This window comes from Peromyscus eremicus, chromosome 3 (genome assembly GCF_949786415.1).
Source record: "Peromyscus eremicus chromosome 3, PerEre_H2_v1, whole genome shotgun sequence".
NCBI lineage: Eukaryota > Metazoa > Chordata > Mammalia > Rodentia > Cricetidae > Peromyscus > Peromyscus eremicus.
Window position 1 is genome coordinate 47,988,967 of NC_081418.1, and position 17,761 is coordinate 48,006,727.

A 17,761-nucleotide genomic window follows, 5' to 3' on the forward strand; every position below is an offset into this window, starting at 1 on the left:
GGAATGTCATTTCAAAAAAAAAAGTAGGAAAATGAGCAATGAGTTGAAGAAATCTCATCAGGTTGGCAAACTCTGGCTCTCTGGGACCTTCTCCTTTGCTCTATTTTGTGTACCCTTGTCTTTCCCTTAGAGATAATCTGCCAACAAATTCACTGGTGGCCCAAAACTTCCATTTAAGTAAAGTATATGACTATGTGCAAGCATTTGTTTCACAGTAAACCAAAGTTCCAGAGTACTTTTATGCAAATTGTTTAAAAGAGAAGTCTTCCCAATCAAGCTGTAAATGTCATTATTTTAGCTAAATTGCAAGATAGTTTAGCTTTGTTAAATATTTCAGAATATTCATTTACACTGTGAAGATGTGTATTTGCCAAGACGTCTTCTGATTGGTTTAATAAAGAGCTGAATGGCCAATAGTTAGGCAGGAAGAGGTTAGGTGGGACTTCTGGGGACAGAGAGGACTCTGGGAAGAAAAGAGATGGAAATGCCAGGAGATGCAGAGCAAGCAGGATGTTCAAGAGGAGAGGTAACAGCCACAAGGCATGTGGCAGAACATATTTAAGTTATAAGAACTAGTTAGAAACAAGTCTAAACTATAGGCCGAGTTTTCATAATTAATAAAAAGTCTCTCTGTCATTATTTAGGAGCTGGCTGGAGGAACAGAGAAAGACTCATTACAGTTAAATGTCATTATTTTGGATTGAGTTCATCACAATCATTTAAACATTTAATTTTGAAATTTTTCATTTAAGCTACTCTCAAAATTCTGTCATATATAAATTTGGTAACCATGTTTTGTAAGCATTTAGTCATGCCATTGATATATTATGAAAAGAACAAGAAAAATAGAAATCAACAATGTTGTGTTACAAATGCCCCAGTATAAAGGAAGTAGAAAGTGATAAATATCTCTGGAGTGGCTGTTTGATAATCTGCTGAACCACCCAGATTATTTTTCAGTGTATCATTGACCACAAAGTAAGAGAAACTTTTGTCTCAATAACATAAGAAGCCATTACACCCTACATGCCATCCCTATCTTTAAATGGCAGTATATTTTAATGTATTATTAATCAGTAAGTCCAAAGCCCTTCCTCCAGTAGCTTTTCTATAGGCTCAAAAAAAAGTAGTTAATAATGCATCCTTGGGTATTCCAGGGAATCCATGCCAGTGTACTTGGGGCATTTTCTCCAATGAAAAGCCATGAAGATGTTCCCCAGGGTGCTGATTTTTTAATATTGTACATTTTTTGACAGATGTACCATGACCATTTCATAAGCTTCATAATTCCATGTACCTACTTTGTGCATATTCGATGTTCTGGAACTCTGTCATTATGTTGAATAACATTACAGTGTTGGGAACCAGACAATAGACTAAGTGTGGGCTTTGCATAGAAACAGCTTGAGTTTCTCAATAATGCCAAAACAATTTGGTATTGGAAAGGCAATTTGTCTCTTCCAACTGCCCTTATGCTAACTGGTCTTACTGGCTTGACTATTCAAAAACATTAATTCAGCATCTTACACCCATTAGCTCATTTAAAATCTGTGAGTCCTCTTACATATAAAGGTTTAAAAATGCTTCCTGCTAAAAATTGTGGGTTTGAATATCGTACTTGAAACCTTAACCTTAGTTTTAGCAAATCTAGATGTGGACAAGTCCTCATTCTACAGTTTATGATTTCATTGATTTTAATCACATATATTTTAGCAACTTCAGTCGGCCTGTTACTAGGCATTAACCTTCGCTCTCCCTTCCCTGGATCTTTCCCAGGTTTGCTGCACATTTCTCAGGTAGGTTGACAAGGTGTTCCTAAAGCCTTCTCACAGCGAGGACACACTGATGACTCTGTCCTCTGTAGCTCAGCGACACCAGGGGAATGCTTTCACTGCAGTTCCTTCAGATTCCACAGGATGGTGGCCTTGTCTCCACAAACCAGATTTCAAGTCCTGTGCTAGGGCTTTACTGGCCTCAATTTCTAGCTTGGCTCTCAGAGCAGCTGCCAACCTGTCAAAGTCCCTTGAAACAGAGGAGCTTCTAGGCGTGGGCCCCTCCACCACCTGTGGCTGTGATGCAGGCATTTTGAGTTGCCAGGTGCTCACAGTGAGCAGCAGAATATCCAAAGACTTTTTTAAAAAAAATTTATAGAAGTGTGTGTTTTTTAATTTTAATTTTCTATTGGTTTACTTTAGCCCAATTGAAATTTTGAGGACAGTAGATAAAAATTCACAGTGATAACTTAAGTAATAAATCATACTCTATTCTGTTTATCGTCCTCTACTCTTAATTATTTATCTCATTAAGAGCATTGTTTTCCAATATAGAAGCCAACGCGTGGATTCTGATTACCCAAAGCCAATTCAAAATTGATACCTGTGTCAAGTGTCAAAGACATGAGAGATTTCAAAAATCCAATACCAAAAGGGTAGTGTAAAAAGTTAAGTATGCTTTGATGTACACAAAGATCCTTTAGTATATTAAGTTGAAATGTGTTATTAAATTTGATTTCATTTGTTATTTCTTAATAGTATTTACCAGAAATTTTGAAATTGTATGAAATTTGTTTTTCTGGTTCACATAATAGTTCCATTGTACTGTGCTTTTGTTGAAGAAAGCTAAATGATGCTCATTAAGCACCAAGAGAGAGATCTAGTATTTCAGTGCAACATTTTTTTTTTCAGAAACTCCACTTAGCAGGCTGCTTTTCAAACTTTCCTTAGAATCTGGATCCTAGGGAAGCAGTTGAGACTTTGATGTGACTATGGCATGGGTGGATCTTACAGGGTCCTAAAGAAGAGCTAAGAAATTGTGTTTGGCTGTCAGAATACTAGGTGGTTAAGTGATGTATGATCCATTCCTACAGATGTGTTGATTTTAAAAATACTACATATTGTTATTTTGTACTTATTCATTGTTTCTTTTTCTTTTCCTGTTCAATTCCATTATATGAGACAGGTGTGGTCAATAGAGAGAGTCTTAACAAAATTGGACTGAGGAGCATCACCCTGAGTCATAGTCTAGAACTGTCCTGAGGTACCAGAATGCAGTACACTCAATGTTATAATCAGCACGTGAAAGCCAGCTAACTGAATGCAAGCTATATGGCCCAGATATACATTTATCTAAATGATGTAAAAATTCTAAGCAGTATTTGACTCTTCTGGAGGTATTAGTTGTGCAAGCAACTATAAAATCACACACAGATGGGGCACTTTAGACTGGAGAGCCAGCAGGTTCTTCCCTCCACTACTTAAATGCATCATTTTTACTTTTTTGGTTTTGGTTTTTCGAGACAGGGTTTCTCCGTGTAGCTTTGTGCCGCCTTTCCTGGATCTCGCTCTATAGACCAGGCTGGCCTTGAACTCACAAAGATCCGCCTGCCTCTACCTCCCGAGTGCTGGGATTAAAGGCCTGCACCACCACCGACGGGCTATTTATTTTTTTTTTAAATGACAAATCATTGTCTGAACTAGACATGCTGTTTTAGGTGTGAAAACGGGCCACTAACATGCATTAATTTAAAGTAACCAGCCAACTTTGGCAGACTTTGGTGGGCCGGTCGGGGCACATATGGTGAATACCTAGAGAAGATGACGCTGCAGTTCATAAAAGAATTAAAATTTAAGAGATTGATTGAGTTACCACCTCACCTAACCATTTGCCTATGGCTCTTCTCCCCCCTTTCATGTGTACTTACCCTATGTTGTATGTTAGAAATAAAACAGCAGAGAAAAGAGAGTCATCAGCTCTCCCACTGCAGAACACTCTTTATGATTTCCACTTGACTATTGCAAATAAGAAATTAATATCCATATAAAAGGCCATGTGCTAATTTCATCTTTAACTTCTTCTAAAAACAGATTTACTTTTACACATGAAGGACTTGTACATGTGGGTGCTTGTAGGGGCCAGAAGACGGTTTTGGATACCCTGGAGCCAGAGATCCAAGAGGCTGTGAGCCCCCCATGTGAGTGCTGGGAAGAGCAGGAAGTTCTCCCTTAGCTTGGGAGCCATCTCTCCAGCCCCTCCTGCAAAACTTCTGTTCACCTTGCTTTGTGATCAGGCTCCCTGCCCTGTTTTGTGAAGCTGGCACCACTGTGACTGAGTATGTGATCAACTGCTGGAAACTTCCCAAAGATTATTTAACATTAAAGCCTTTGAAAATGATTGAACTTCTGAATGACTGTAAATTCTCACCACTTGAAAGAATCCTGGTTTAGAAACTACATGTGGCTTAACTTAAACTAGGAATTTTATGTGTCCCTTGGCATGTAAGCTCTTCAAGGACATTTTATCTGGTTTGTTTAATGCTCTACCCCAAGACTTAGAAGAGTACCTGGCATACACTGTATAAGCCAAAACAAACAAACAAATAAATAAATTATAATATTAGATTAAATTGATCATTAAGCCTAGACTCTAAGAATTGTGCTTCATGGCTACTGCACATGTTTGGATTAGGTGAATGCACAGACCTTTCAGGATTTGTGAAATGTAGTCATAGAGAAGCCTTGGCCTCACATCCGTTTTCTCTATAGACAGGTTGGATGTCTGGAATTGCTCCCATCAAAGTGGATAGCCTGGTTTCTGTGAGAATAATGGTGCTGAGGTTTATGCAGTAGCATTAAATTACCCAAGACAAGAAAAGCATGAACACCACAATGAGAGTCACAGCAAAATCAGTAGTGTGGCAGGAACAGTCTCACTGGCAGAAGCTTGGGGTATGGAGTGTTTGCTTCCTAGAACTCTAATAAGGGGATAGCCTAACAAAGTCCCACTTAATTTGCATAGGTAAGAAGATCTGGGTTTGGTGAACACAGGAATGGCATAAATGGCTCTATTACCAAATGGAGTGATTAGTTAACTGAACTAGGAATGCAGAGGCACAAACCCCAGCTGTGTCAGGTAAGGGGCACATCCCATAATAACAGGGTCATGGAGTTCAAAACAGTAAGCAACAGAAATTAAGAAGCAGTTACAGGAGAAGATTAACAGTATAGCAGAACTCCCTGAAACTTTGATCTTAGACTGCTCAACTCTCCTAACTGTCAGAAATGAATGTATGTTGTTTAAACCACCAAGACTACAGTAATTTATTACAGCAGCCTGCTCACAGCCAGCAACGTAGGTCACCCTTTGTTCTTTGAGACAGCCAAAGTAGGGGGGTGGGTGACACAGTCACTTGACAATATGTCAGAATGCTATTCAAAGAGAAAGTAAATAAATTTTAAGCAATACAGCTCAATTTTATTTCTTGCATAAGAAAAATGCCAGGAGTTTGTCTAGAAAATCCAGAGGATAAATTCACTTTATGTGAATTCTATCCAACTAGTCAAAATACTGATAGAAGCATCATGTCTCTTGTGTATGTTCTTCATTGCCCAGGTATTTTATTTCTTAGTAATACTAACTGCAGCTAATTAAGTATCAGAGGATCATATAAAATGCTTCTGCTATACAATAAGATGAAAGAAAAAAATATTTCTTTCTTTCTACATGTTCTCCATCTCTGCCCTCTTAAATTTATCCTCTCAAGTGTGACCTTGTAGTTGGCAAGAGCATAGTCAGGTATTTCAATATGAAGCTTGCTTCATGTTCATGTTCTCTATGGACTCTCAAGTTGTAGCAATACTGTAAGACCTGCCATTCCAATCTTGAAGGTTGTTCTTGATGAATAGAGATTCTCCTCCCTTCTTACCACTTTGATGTTATTCTGTTCCCACTGATCTCATAAAATATGAAAAGAAGCTTCTTTCAAGAGATTATTATAGCTTCTTTTGCAATCCACTGGCTGGGAATGAGCTTTCCCAGTGACTTAACTTTGCTGTACTTCCAAATTTGGGTTTAATTCTATCCATCCCAATGGGTGTCAGAATAAAAAAACCAACATATTTATATGAAAATGAGCAGTGTTACTATAAAGTAGATGATACCTCAAATAATTCGATTCCGAACACTTTCTACTTTGAGAGTTTTAATGACCCAATATCAACTGTAGGAATTTTGAAAACAGTTACAAAATACAGAAGTATCACTTGGGAAGGTCAGGCTGTACGCTAGAAATTCTCTCATTGGGCAGCATGACACTGGCTAGTGTTCTTTGGCTCACACAGCCCTAGTTGGCCCCAAAAATGAATTAGCCTAATAATTTCAGCCAACTATGATGGAGTAGAATCACATTAAGCATGCTGTAGAGCTGAAATTTAAAATCGCAGTCTCCATGAATCAATTTGTAGAGAGGAAAGTGACTGTATTTTGGGCTCGGTTGGTGCTCACAATGACATGGCACTGTTTTCTTCCTAGGTGGAGACCTAAACATGACACCAGTAACCTTGAGGTCAGTACTGTCAATCCAGACAGTAAGAATACCCCTCTCCAAGCATGATCACACTTGGATTGCCATGTGGGTAGCTGCAGTCCATACTTTCTCATCTCTTAGCTCCTAGCTCTGATGTAAACCATCTGGCTCAGTTACCTTTCTTGTTGCTGTGACCAAATGCCCGAGAAATGCAACTTTAGGAAGGAAGGGATTATTTTGGTTTGCAATTGAATAGGGAGTAGAGTCTCACCACAGCAGGAGGCTAAGGCAGCTAGTCACATTAAGTCTGTGGTTAGGGAGCAGATGGGGAGGAATGCACATTCTCAGTTCTCAGGTCTTTGATTTTTCTTTCCGCGTCTGGTCCCTCAGCCCACCAGGTGGTACTGATCATTTTCAGGGTCGGTCTTTCCTCTTCAGTTAAACTTTGCTAGAAGCCTGAAAAGATGCATACTGACATATGTATCTTTAGTGCTAGTCAAGATACTGGCTCATCTGTGTTTGAAAACCATGAAAGGAGTCTTACTCCTCTTAATTGTTTTAATCTAAGAGCAATTTTTCTTTTTAAATGGCCTCTACATGTGTTCCCTGGGGCACTGGTGTCATGATCACTTTTAGAAAGCAATCTCTTCTTAAAATGTATTTATTAATATATCTATATATTTTATAGTTTAATATGATGTATTAATTAAATATAAAACTACATGCATCATATATAATATGTGTTATATGTGGTTCTGTATTATATATGTAATGTGTTATACCTAAATAAGTAGCATATGATATATAAGTATATAGTATGTGATGTAATATATGATGAGTTTGTGTGTATATATGCATATGCATATATGTGATGCATATATATACATAATGTGTAAAATGAGGCAAAACATAAATAAATAAACTGTAATTCTTTTTTCTAATTGAATGACAAAATACATTTGCTGAATAAATAGCTGTCCACGGTGTAGCAGAAGCATCACTGACCTGCCCTACCAATGGCAGCAGGTCTGACACAGCATCTTCATCTGGAGACCCGTGCTGTGCACATTAGGTTGACAATGGTGTTGATGATCTCCATTGTCATCTCAACTCCGAGGAGTGCTTCTCTCTTTTAATTAAACGTATTGATTTCCCTGGCATGGCAGCTACAAGGGTTCCTTGTGATAGCCTTTACTTTCCACCAATGGCCCAGCCTGGCAGATATTCAAATTACTAAGCATATCCATTCCAATTAAACATTCTGGCACTGAGACTATTTGGGGATGGCAGGGTCTGCAGATTGTCCATCTGCGACCTGGTTGTTATCTAGGGCACATTTCTTACTTGTTCCTGCAGACCTCCACTTATGCAGACAGCCAGGATGGTGTCTGGAATTGCTTCCACACAGTAGGTATTCTCCTTTCTCTAGCGCACAGTAACCAGCAAATGTCCAGAAACCCTCTTGGGGGAGAAGCTAAAGGGACCACTGTCATATTTCATTGCCATGTTGTGTCATAGACTTTCCTTTTATTGACTTCAACATCTTAAATATAAAAATATAAAGGAATAGCTTGGAATTAAAACCTGAGTGGTGAATTATAACTATTCTAGGGGACAAACGCCAGGCTCTTCTTCTGTTTCCACTTTTCCCTGGTTGCAGATATCCAGTGTCGTCATTACCAGCTGCCTTGTTCACTACTCTGTTTTTGTCTCTACCTAGGACAACCAGTTTAAGGGCTCCTATATCCATTTCCTAAATTCTCTGACAGTCTAGTCTATTTGGCCATTCCTCAAACCTAATGGTTGTTAAGGTAATTGAAATTCCTGAGTGTTGACTTTTAAGTATCGACACCCACTGAATTCTTTATCAAGGCTGGTATTCCTTCAAGCAGTGGTTTCCTGATGACCTGGTGGCCTTAGTCATTAGTGTGCCCCTGGGGTCACAGGACAGAAAGATCCTCTGGGGAGTTTTGGGTCTCCAGATTCACTACTCCCTTAAGATTGATGTTGTTTTCCTTTAACCTCTGATTTGAACCCTCCAGGCTTTTTACCTCACTCTATGAATCCTTGCTTTCTCTGATCTTCTCATAGCTCCTCCAACAGGGAGTTTAGTTCCCAGATTCTTGGCAAGGTGTTAAATCATGTGTCCTAATAAAAAAAATATATCCTTGCTTATAAGGTGTTAAATTTATGTTATCACTAGTAGAAAATCTTATCAGTGAATTCTTTTGACCACCATTGGAGCACAGCACCATATAAATACCACTGTTTCTATCCATAGAATATACTCTAAGACTGGAACACAGAATGCAAGACGCACACAGTTTAAATGTCAGTTTCTGTACAAATAACGTGTTTGTATAGGAATGTTCCATACATCATTTGGGAATGTACTTATACTAAAAATGTTCACTTATTACTTGAAATTGAAATTTACTTGCTTTTTAATTGGTAATTCTAGTTCCTTACATGTTCTAGAATGCAGTGCTGACGCTACACAAATGTATTCCCCAAGCTCTCATATTTTAGCTTTGCTCTTTAAAAAGCTCTTGCCATCTTGGGCTGGACTAACCAGCTCCAGCCAGTGCTGCCTGTGTTGGGTCCAGTGGGTCCTGTGCTCACTTAAATGTCTATTAAAATGAAGTGGGTTTTCATTGTTGTTGCTGTTGTTTGTTTGTTTTGCTGTGAGATGTGTCCTAAATTTGAGGGACTAGTCCAAAGGTCATCCATAAATCTAACATTCTCTGAGCCCTCACATAAAAGGGTAGATTAGAAGGTAAATGAGTGTCTAAAATGTGAAACTATTTACATAATAATAACTTGGCTATGTTCTCTAGAATATTTTATTCAGATTCAATCTGAGTGTATACTTCAGCATTTCTATCTGTGTATTCATAGAGAAGAATATATGGGAGAAAACATAAAAAATGTATTATGAATTATCTCAAGCAATTTTACTGAGTTATTAAACATGCTTTTATATTATTAAATTCATACAAAATAAATGAAAAGAGACATCTCACTGTAACTCTAATTCATGTTTGTAGCTCTTGCTATAGTTTATTTTGTTCTCCTAGGCTACAGTTATTACATTAACCTAATGAAACACTAATAATTGCTATTTATTGTAATAAAAATTCCAAGGCTCTTGCTTCATCATTGATACAATAATCTATTACTTAGCTAGGGGAAAGTATGCTTATTTTCATGCAGCACTAATGGAACTAAAAGTCAACTGTTTTCTCCCTTGTAAGTAAGACTGGTAAACCACAGTAGCATGCACTATATTTGTGGACTTGGCATCGATTGAAAGTACAGTCTCTTGCCACATTATGGTTGCTGCAGATATACACAAGTGCCGTTATGATACATTGCCGCTCTCAGTAGCTCCTACTCCTCACTATAAAGTCTTACTTAATATGTCAATAAAGAACCAGAGTATTTCTATTAAAAATTTTGTTTTCTTGATATAATGACAGTAGTATTTAAATATAATTGAAGTCATTTATAATCAAATATATTTTGAGTTTCATAGATAGTATTCTGTCAAAAACACAGGTTTTTCCAGATAGTCAAAAAGGTTTATGAAGCAAAATGTTAAGAATATTTTTCTGCGGTACATTTTGTCTTTAGCATCCTCCATTTTTTGTATATTCCTACAGCCTCTAAGTTGGTTCATCTATTAGCTTTCTCTAGGAGGCTTGAGAACTTGGTACCTAAGGCAAATGCTAATACTATATGAGTAAGTAAGATTTTACACTTTACATCCTGTTCCCTGTTTCTCCACTCTCTTTTATTCATTTTGATTCTATGAAAATGAACTCCCCTTTCTCAGTGCCCACTTGAAAATAAAGGGGCTGGCTTTAGAAGGTTGCATCTAGAAACAAAGATTATGCATGGGCAAGAGATGTTTAAAGAAAGGAAGAAGATATTTGAAGACGAAACAGCTGCAGAAGCTAAGACCAGCAGAGTAGGAAGAACCAATTACAGCATGGAGAAGACATGAACAGGGCTCAGATGACCTGACAAGGGGAGGCCCAGCAAGAAATGAAAATGTGTGTTGAACTGTAATGCAGAGAACAAGGAAACCATAGCTGTAAAGCCAAGCAGAATGTGGAGTCCTGGCCTGGAGAATGGGATTGTACTCCACCGGTCTATGCTGCTCTAGTAAGCTGTCCAGAGCAAGGCTGGACTTAAGGTGGTGATGGTCTGCTGATGAAGATGGTCAGGAAGAGGAAAATGGACCCTAGTCTTAAAGAGGCGGCTGCATTTCTGGGATGACTACCTACTAATTAACTGGGGTCAAGGGAAATTTTGAAGTAAACTCAAGACTTTATCTCTGGTATCAAAGCCCAAATCTGCTTCCTGGTCCTGGGTTTGATGTGTATGTAAGAGAAACAAAGTAAATGTGATCCTGACTTTTGTTATTTTCCCAGATCATATTAAATAACTGAGTAGAGAATGATTTACAAAGTCTACGATGGGACTTAGTATGTTAAGGGCAATGTGGACGTGTAGGCATGGAACCTAGAAGTTGATAACCTGTTAGGTGGGAACATCCATTCCCCTATTTGAGAAGTAGTCACTCTATATGATACCAGGCCACTGGTGCATGAAGTACTAGTTTATTGTGAAGTCAGATCTCTTGGGATCACAAGAAAACAGAAAACAGTATTGCAAAAATAATAGAAGAGGAAAAAATCAAGAGAGAAAGTGGTGGGCAGCCAGAGGCAAATATGAGGCAGTTCCAAATGACCTTCATTATTTCTCAGTTGGAAAAGTTTGATGATTCGCCAAATTAATTCCCCACCTTAACTATTTCACTGATCAAGCTGATGGTATAAACCACTTACAGGTGACAAATTAAAATTCTGTGTAAATGCTGTCAGTTGCTTTGGATTCTACTAAAACTACAAATGGCTCTTCGTTGCCCACCAACCCTCTTTCTTGGCATTCAATTTGTATAAAGTTGGAACTCAGGAAAATGCAACATTTCTAGAATTTATTTTTTTAAACCTTAATATTCAATCAATTAATTAAAGTGCACATCATTTTAATGCATTCTGATATCTCCTTTGCGTTTCTGAGAAGTGAAACCTTCTTTGAAGAATTCTTCTCCTTCACTTCCATGTGATTCTGGTAGGCTGTCTATGAGACCACAAACTCTGACAAGAAAGGAATCATTTGGCCCTTATGAGGCTATCCAAAGTCCCTTACTCAGAAGGAACATTGAGACTTAAATTGATTGGAACTAATCGTGAAGAACTATTAAGATATTCTGAGTAGCCAGGTGGTGGTGGCGCATGCCTTTAATCCCAGCACTCAGGAGGCAGAGGCTGGTGGATCTTTGTGAGTTTGAGGCCAGCCTGGGCTACAGAGTGAGTTCCAGGAAAGGCACAAAGCTACACAGAGAAAGTCTGTCTTGAAAAACCAAAAAAAAAAAAAAAAAGATGTTCTGAGTACTGCATCTTTCAACATTCTCATTCTTCTATCCTTCTCAATCCCCGGAGTGAATGTACTTATGAGAGAAATTTTCACACACACACACACACACACACACACACACACACACACACATACACTGCTATAAATAATAGTTTTTACTACCTGTGACTAATGCATACTAATTTTTGCAGAAACTGATGCTTACAGACCTCCAGGGACCCTGGAGTATGGGGAATTTATTATTGTGCTAAGGTCATAAAAAATGAGATCAACATTACTCTTAGGCTAATAATATATATTGGAGAAGTGGGAGGTAAAATTATTGACTGAGATACTGAGAATGAAAATCATAAGAATATGGGACGATGATGTGTTTAGTGCTAGAGTTTTGCCTCCAGAACCTTCCTGTGACCGTACACTAAGGATCTCTTTTGATAGGTTGCCATATGACATTGATTATTGAATTAAATTGAGAAGTGTATCATGTATCATGCAGCTTATTAAACTAGAGTAGGTCAACTGAGGGTGTTTTCCACCTATCTCATATGAATTTTGAGGAAAATAATAGGGCATGAGATACTTACCTGTTTCATAATTGAGCATTTGAAATCCTCGAACAAATTCCAACGTCAAAGTCTCTTGTGACCCGGTCCCACGGGCCAGGTTATTTGATGAGACCCGAGGAGGCACCTCCTGAAAGATCAATGGGGGCGAGAGAGAAAGGAGACCAGGCGCGTAAAGGAAGACAGAGACATTCTGAGTTGCGTCGAGGTCTCCGTTTATTGACTGGGTGTTGAGGCTTATAAACAGGGCTTCAGGCAGGGAGGGGGAACAGGGGAAGCACAGAGAGAAGGATGGAAAATTCCTAAGGGAGGGTGAGGTCACTTTGGTCCCAGGCCCCTGCAGCTGGCTGATTAGCAGGTACTCCAGGAAGTTGTACAGCCCGAGGTTAGGCCAGGAACTTCCTGCCTTTGTAAGGTTTGATAAAGTAAGGACACCACTGTCCGGAATCGGTCCCCAACAGTTCTCCCTCTTTTCTCAAAAATGGATCAAGTCCATGTGATCGGGGTGGCTAAGGTCCGAGAGAGTCCCTGTCTTAGGCTACACAGGGGGCTTCCCACGCTCGGCAGCATGCCATGTTGAGCCGGTCTCGGGTGACCTCTGTATGCTGTTGTCTCCGGCGTGGGCCCTGTACTATTCCCGTCATTGAGTACCCTCTAGCAGGACCGTGGGGACGTTAGGGCCTTAGGACACTGAATCTGAGTCCTTGATGGGGCTCCTGGCTGGCCTCCTCGGAATCTACTCTGTGATAATGAATCGAGATGTGTCGTGGTAAGGCCGAATCAATCTGATTTTTGATAAACTGAGTCAACCGCTGAAAGGCCCAGGGACCAAAGGTCAAACCACCCATGCTGATTTTCAATCTCCCTTTTGCTTTGAGCCAGCCTTTCCCTTAATTTTTCCATCGATTCCCTGACAATACCAGTGTGGTCGGCATAAAAGCAGCATTCTCCCTTCAAGGCTGCACTTATTCCCCCCTCCTTTAAAAATAGTAAATCCAGACCTCTTATGTTTTGTAACACAACCTCAAAGAGCGAGGTTAAAGATTTCTCCAGAGCAGAAATGGATCTTTCTATGGCCTCTAGGTCAGTAGTCATAGCCACTTGTAACTGCATAAGGTGGTTGCTCTGCACGAGAGCAGTAGTTCCTGTACCAATTCCTGCAGTGATGCCCCAATACCTAACAAGAGGGCAATAGTCATAGACACAGGTTCTCGAGTGTATCTGCCTCTCTGCTCAAAGAATTCCATATCAGAGACTAATTGGACCAGAGCATAAGAGTTTTCCCATTATCAATGGCAAAGCGAGCTTCCCCTTATTTAGTTTTTGCCATCTGCAAGTGTGTCATGGGTTCAGAGGTGGATATTGGAATTCTAGCATCCTCAGTTTTAGTGGTACCCAGACATGAATCATCATTTAGTTAAGACATCAGTGATATAAGAGCCAACAGTAATTAGCAGAAGCACAAGGCCAAAAGCCTTGTGATGGCTGACAGAGTTCCTTATCCTCAAGCAACTTGGAACTTTATCTCAGGTTCCCTATGACAAGAAATTCCCTTTTGAGCTAACATTCTGGAGTGGGGGGGAAACAGGGGCGATGTTTTCTCTCTTCTGTAATTACTTCCTGCTGACATTGGGACGTTGTCGTCAAGGCCCTGGAAAGCCAGAATGTTAGCCAAAGACAAGAGGGAACGTTTTATTGACCAGCTGAAGAGATGGTATGCATATCGGCTGAATTGGTCCATATCAGCTTTCAGCAAGTTCAGGGCTCATAGTCATTTGCAGTAGGTTGTCACCAGCAAATGATGCTTGGATGTATCTGTCAGCCAAGTGGAAACCTGTTGAGACAGATATAAACTAGGAACAGGAGTTAAAACTTATGAACTCATTTGGAACTTTTAGACCCATAGTCTTAGTAATTGTAGTATTATCAATTTGCCCTGAAATCCATAGTGTCTTTTCTATCTAGAGAACCAAATATAGATTGGACTGAAATTTCCTTGGCCCAATGAAAAACATCTGTAAGTCTATATTTAGAACCTGTTTATCTTTTTTAAAGAGACTTATTAACTTTAATTAATTAATCCATTGATCAATCAATTACTAAGCTGAGAAAGCTATAGCTAGTCCAGTCATAAATGTCATCAAAGATCTGAGAAGGATAAACTTTACCTGAGTCCAGACTTTTAAGTCTATTTTTAAAAAAACAACATAGATTATCCATTACCCAGACTGCCATCATCCCAGGCTCCTATAGTCTTCATAGTGTTGGCAGGACAGGTGTCAGGACAGCATTGTCCACAATTCAGGTGGCATCTTCTTGTCATTGTTCCATTTCTTCTTTGGAGACCTTGGGAGTCATTGCTAGGAGCTAGGGAGCTCAGAGTCTCTGTTTGCTATAGTAAGCTTTTTATCAAATAATGTAAATGCCATATTCATCAGATCTTTCACAGGTTTGAGGACCATTATCTATTAAATGTATCTGAGCCAAACAAATCTAGGCCTAATCTTGAAAATATCTCTGTTTGGTAACAATAACCAGGCCAATTTGTTCTCCTATAGATATATTAGTCAAATATACCTCTCAGTTTTTTATTTACATAGAACAGTTTATGTTTTAAACTAGTATCTGAATAGCCAGATGACTAGTATTAACTTGCATTTCTTAACATAAAGGACACGCAAACTCAGACATTCAAAACCATGAATGAATTTTTCATTCATACCTGTAGACAGACATTTTTACAACTATGACCCTTTGGAGTCTCAATGTAACAGCAGAATAGCAAGACAAAGAAATATGAAACATGTTTCATTCTTTCTTATATATATATCTCAAGTCATTTTTTATAAAAACATTATTTTTTATCTTAACCAACAATAATTTGAAACCAATTCTCTTAAATGATGGCAAGTATTTGAAACCCACTGAACTCAAATGCCCAAAACCCATGTAAATTTTTATTTTTCCTGTGGAAACAAAAGCATAATTTTCCCAGTATCTTGAACTGGTAATTTAACATTTCTTTTCAAGCAATACCAGGACAGAGAAGGGTTAACAAGAGAAGCTGCTGGCCGGCAGAAGAGACCTTGAAGTTATCACAGTAAAGGAAGGGAGGGTCAGATTCTCTCTTTAGTGTTCACACAGTTTTTGTCAATTGCAGGCAGTCCCCATTGCCCTGTCCAAAGCTCCCATCTTTGCCTGCCTGTATGGAGAGCACACACCCCACCCTCCTGAGAGCAGCCGGCTGGCTGCAGTCCTGATAGCAAGAGAGCTAGGGAGGGACGGAGATGGCCTTTGTTATGCCTCTCTTTCCTCCTCTTCCTCTAGGAAAATAAGGGAGGTTAGTCCAAGAACAATGACAGCCTGATGTGCTCTGGGGGGGGACTCTCCAGGCTCAATCACACCAAAAACAATCCAGACTCGAGGACCTCTGTCCTTGATCAAACAGACATCAGGGCCTTCCACATCCCTGTCAGTCAGACATGCACCTTTTTTTTTGTTTTGTTTTGTTTTGTTCATACACTTTATTATTCTGTGACAGTTCTCTCTCTACACAGCTTCTATTCTGCTCTCATGTCTAGCTCCTTTCTTGACTGATTTCTCTATATTTATCTACCTCTAGGTTCTATCTTAATTCCTTCATATAGTTCTGACCCTTCTAGGTTCTCATCTATCTAGTTCTTTCCCCTCTCAGCTCCTCTCCCGTCTCCTTCTCTCTCATCTGGCTCTTCCTCATCTTGTTCTTCTCCATCTGGCTCTTCCTCATCTCCCATCTCGTTCCTCTAGTCCTCTCTTCTAGCCCTTCAATCTAGTTCTTCCCCATCTCAGTTTGTTCCTCTCAAGTTCTTACCCATCTAGTTCTTCCATTCTCTTTTTTCTTTTCCTTTCTGTGCCCTGGAAGTCCCAGTATATAAAAGGGAGGGTCCAAGCTAAACTGTGTAAAGCTATTACTTAACATCCACCTCTCCTAGGCGGTGTCTCCTTGTGGAATTTACCTTAAGTCAGGAGACTTGTATGTGGGTGGTTATCACTGTAAGTCCTCGGAAATTGGGTGACCACCTGGGCGGTGTCTCCTTGTGGAATTTAGGAGACTCGCCTGTGGGTGGTTATCACTGTTAATCCTCGGAAGTTGGGTGACCACCTGGGTGGTGTCTCCTTTAGTCCTTGAAAATGGCTAGGGGAGATATCTGATTCCAGAGAAAGCCTTTCCTGGGGCTGTTCTCCAAATGCCTGGAATGTGTGTGTCTAGAGAGTGATCAGTGCACATTGTTAGCCCTTCTTAGGGAAAAATCAATTGGGAAAACTATGAAGCCACACATGATTTTTATAACAGAATACAGCTGATATATAACAAGCCAAGTAACACCAAAAACTCCTTAGGATTTGGCTTCCTCTGGAGGAATTCCCTGATTCCTCCAGGTAGTGACTTTGCCATAACCAGCTGAGTTTTTAAGATATATTCCTGCGGCCTGCAGCAGTTCCCCTTTTTTCGTTTAGTTAAACAATTTTTTTTTCTTTGAAGAGAAGGAGAGAGTAAAGTAACAATGATCACAACAAAACATATAAAAAAACCCACAAAATGGCTCTGACAAATTCCCGGGACAAAATACAAAGTGGCACTTCCTCCCATTGTGGGGGAAGATACCCAAAGATGCTCCTAAACCAAATCGTCACCTCTGAGGTGGCCTTAGGGCTCTGGGACGTCTCCCTTCGCCGCCAGGTTCACTGTCCGGACACGTCTGCCCCAGTGAGAGCCTGCAAAGTACAAATCGATCGATCGACCGGTACAAAACAAAAGTCCATAAAAATTAAAAAAGGCATCGGGGACATTTTCCCCATCTCTGATTAATTTGTTAATATCTTTTTCAACCTTGTTCCAAGTCAGAGGGTGAATTCCTGGTCCATTAATCACTAACCAGGGACATTTCTCCTCTGCATATTAGAAAAATTTTATCAAATCCTTTTTCTTAACTCTTATTTCTCTCTCCCTAAGATTACCTTTTCATCTCCTTTAGAAAAACAGCCTCTTTAGATATATTTTTGCCCATGATCGATGGGACGACATACTTACCTCAAGACTCTCCCGCGTTGCACGAGTGATGCGGTCCGGGCGTCTCTACCCTGATCCTCTCGGGGGGCCCCTTCCGTTGTCCGTCGTCCGGCAGGTCACCGTGCCTCGAGCCTCACGTTCGGGCGCCACTTGACCCGGTCCCACGGGCCAGGTTATTTGATGAGACCCGAGGAGGCACCTCCTGAAAGATCAATGGGGGCGAGAGAGAAAGGAGACCAGGCGCGTAAAGGAAGACAGAGACATTCTGAGTTGCGTCGAGGTCTCCGTTTATTGACTGGGTGTTGAGGCTTATAAACAGGGCTTCAGGCAGGGAGGGGGGAACAGGGGAAGCACAGAGAGAAGGATGGAAAATTCCTAAGGGAGGGTGAGGTCACTTTGGTC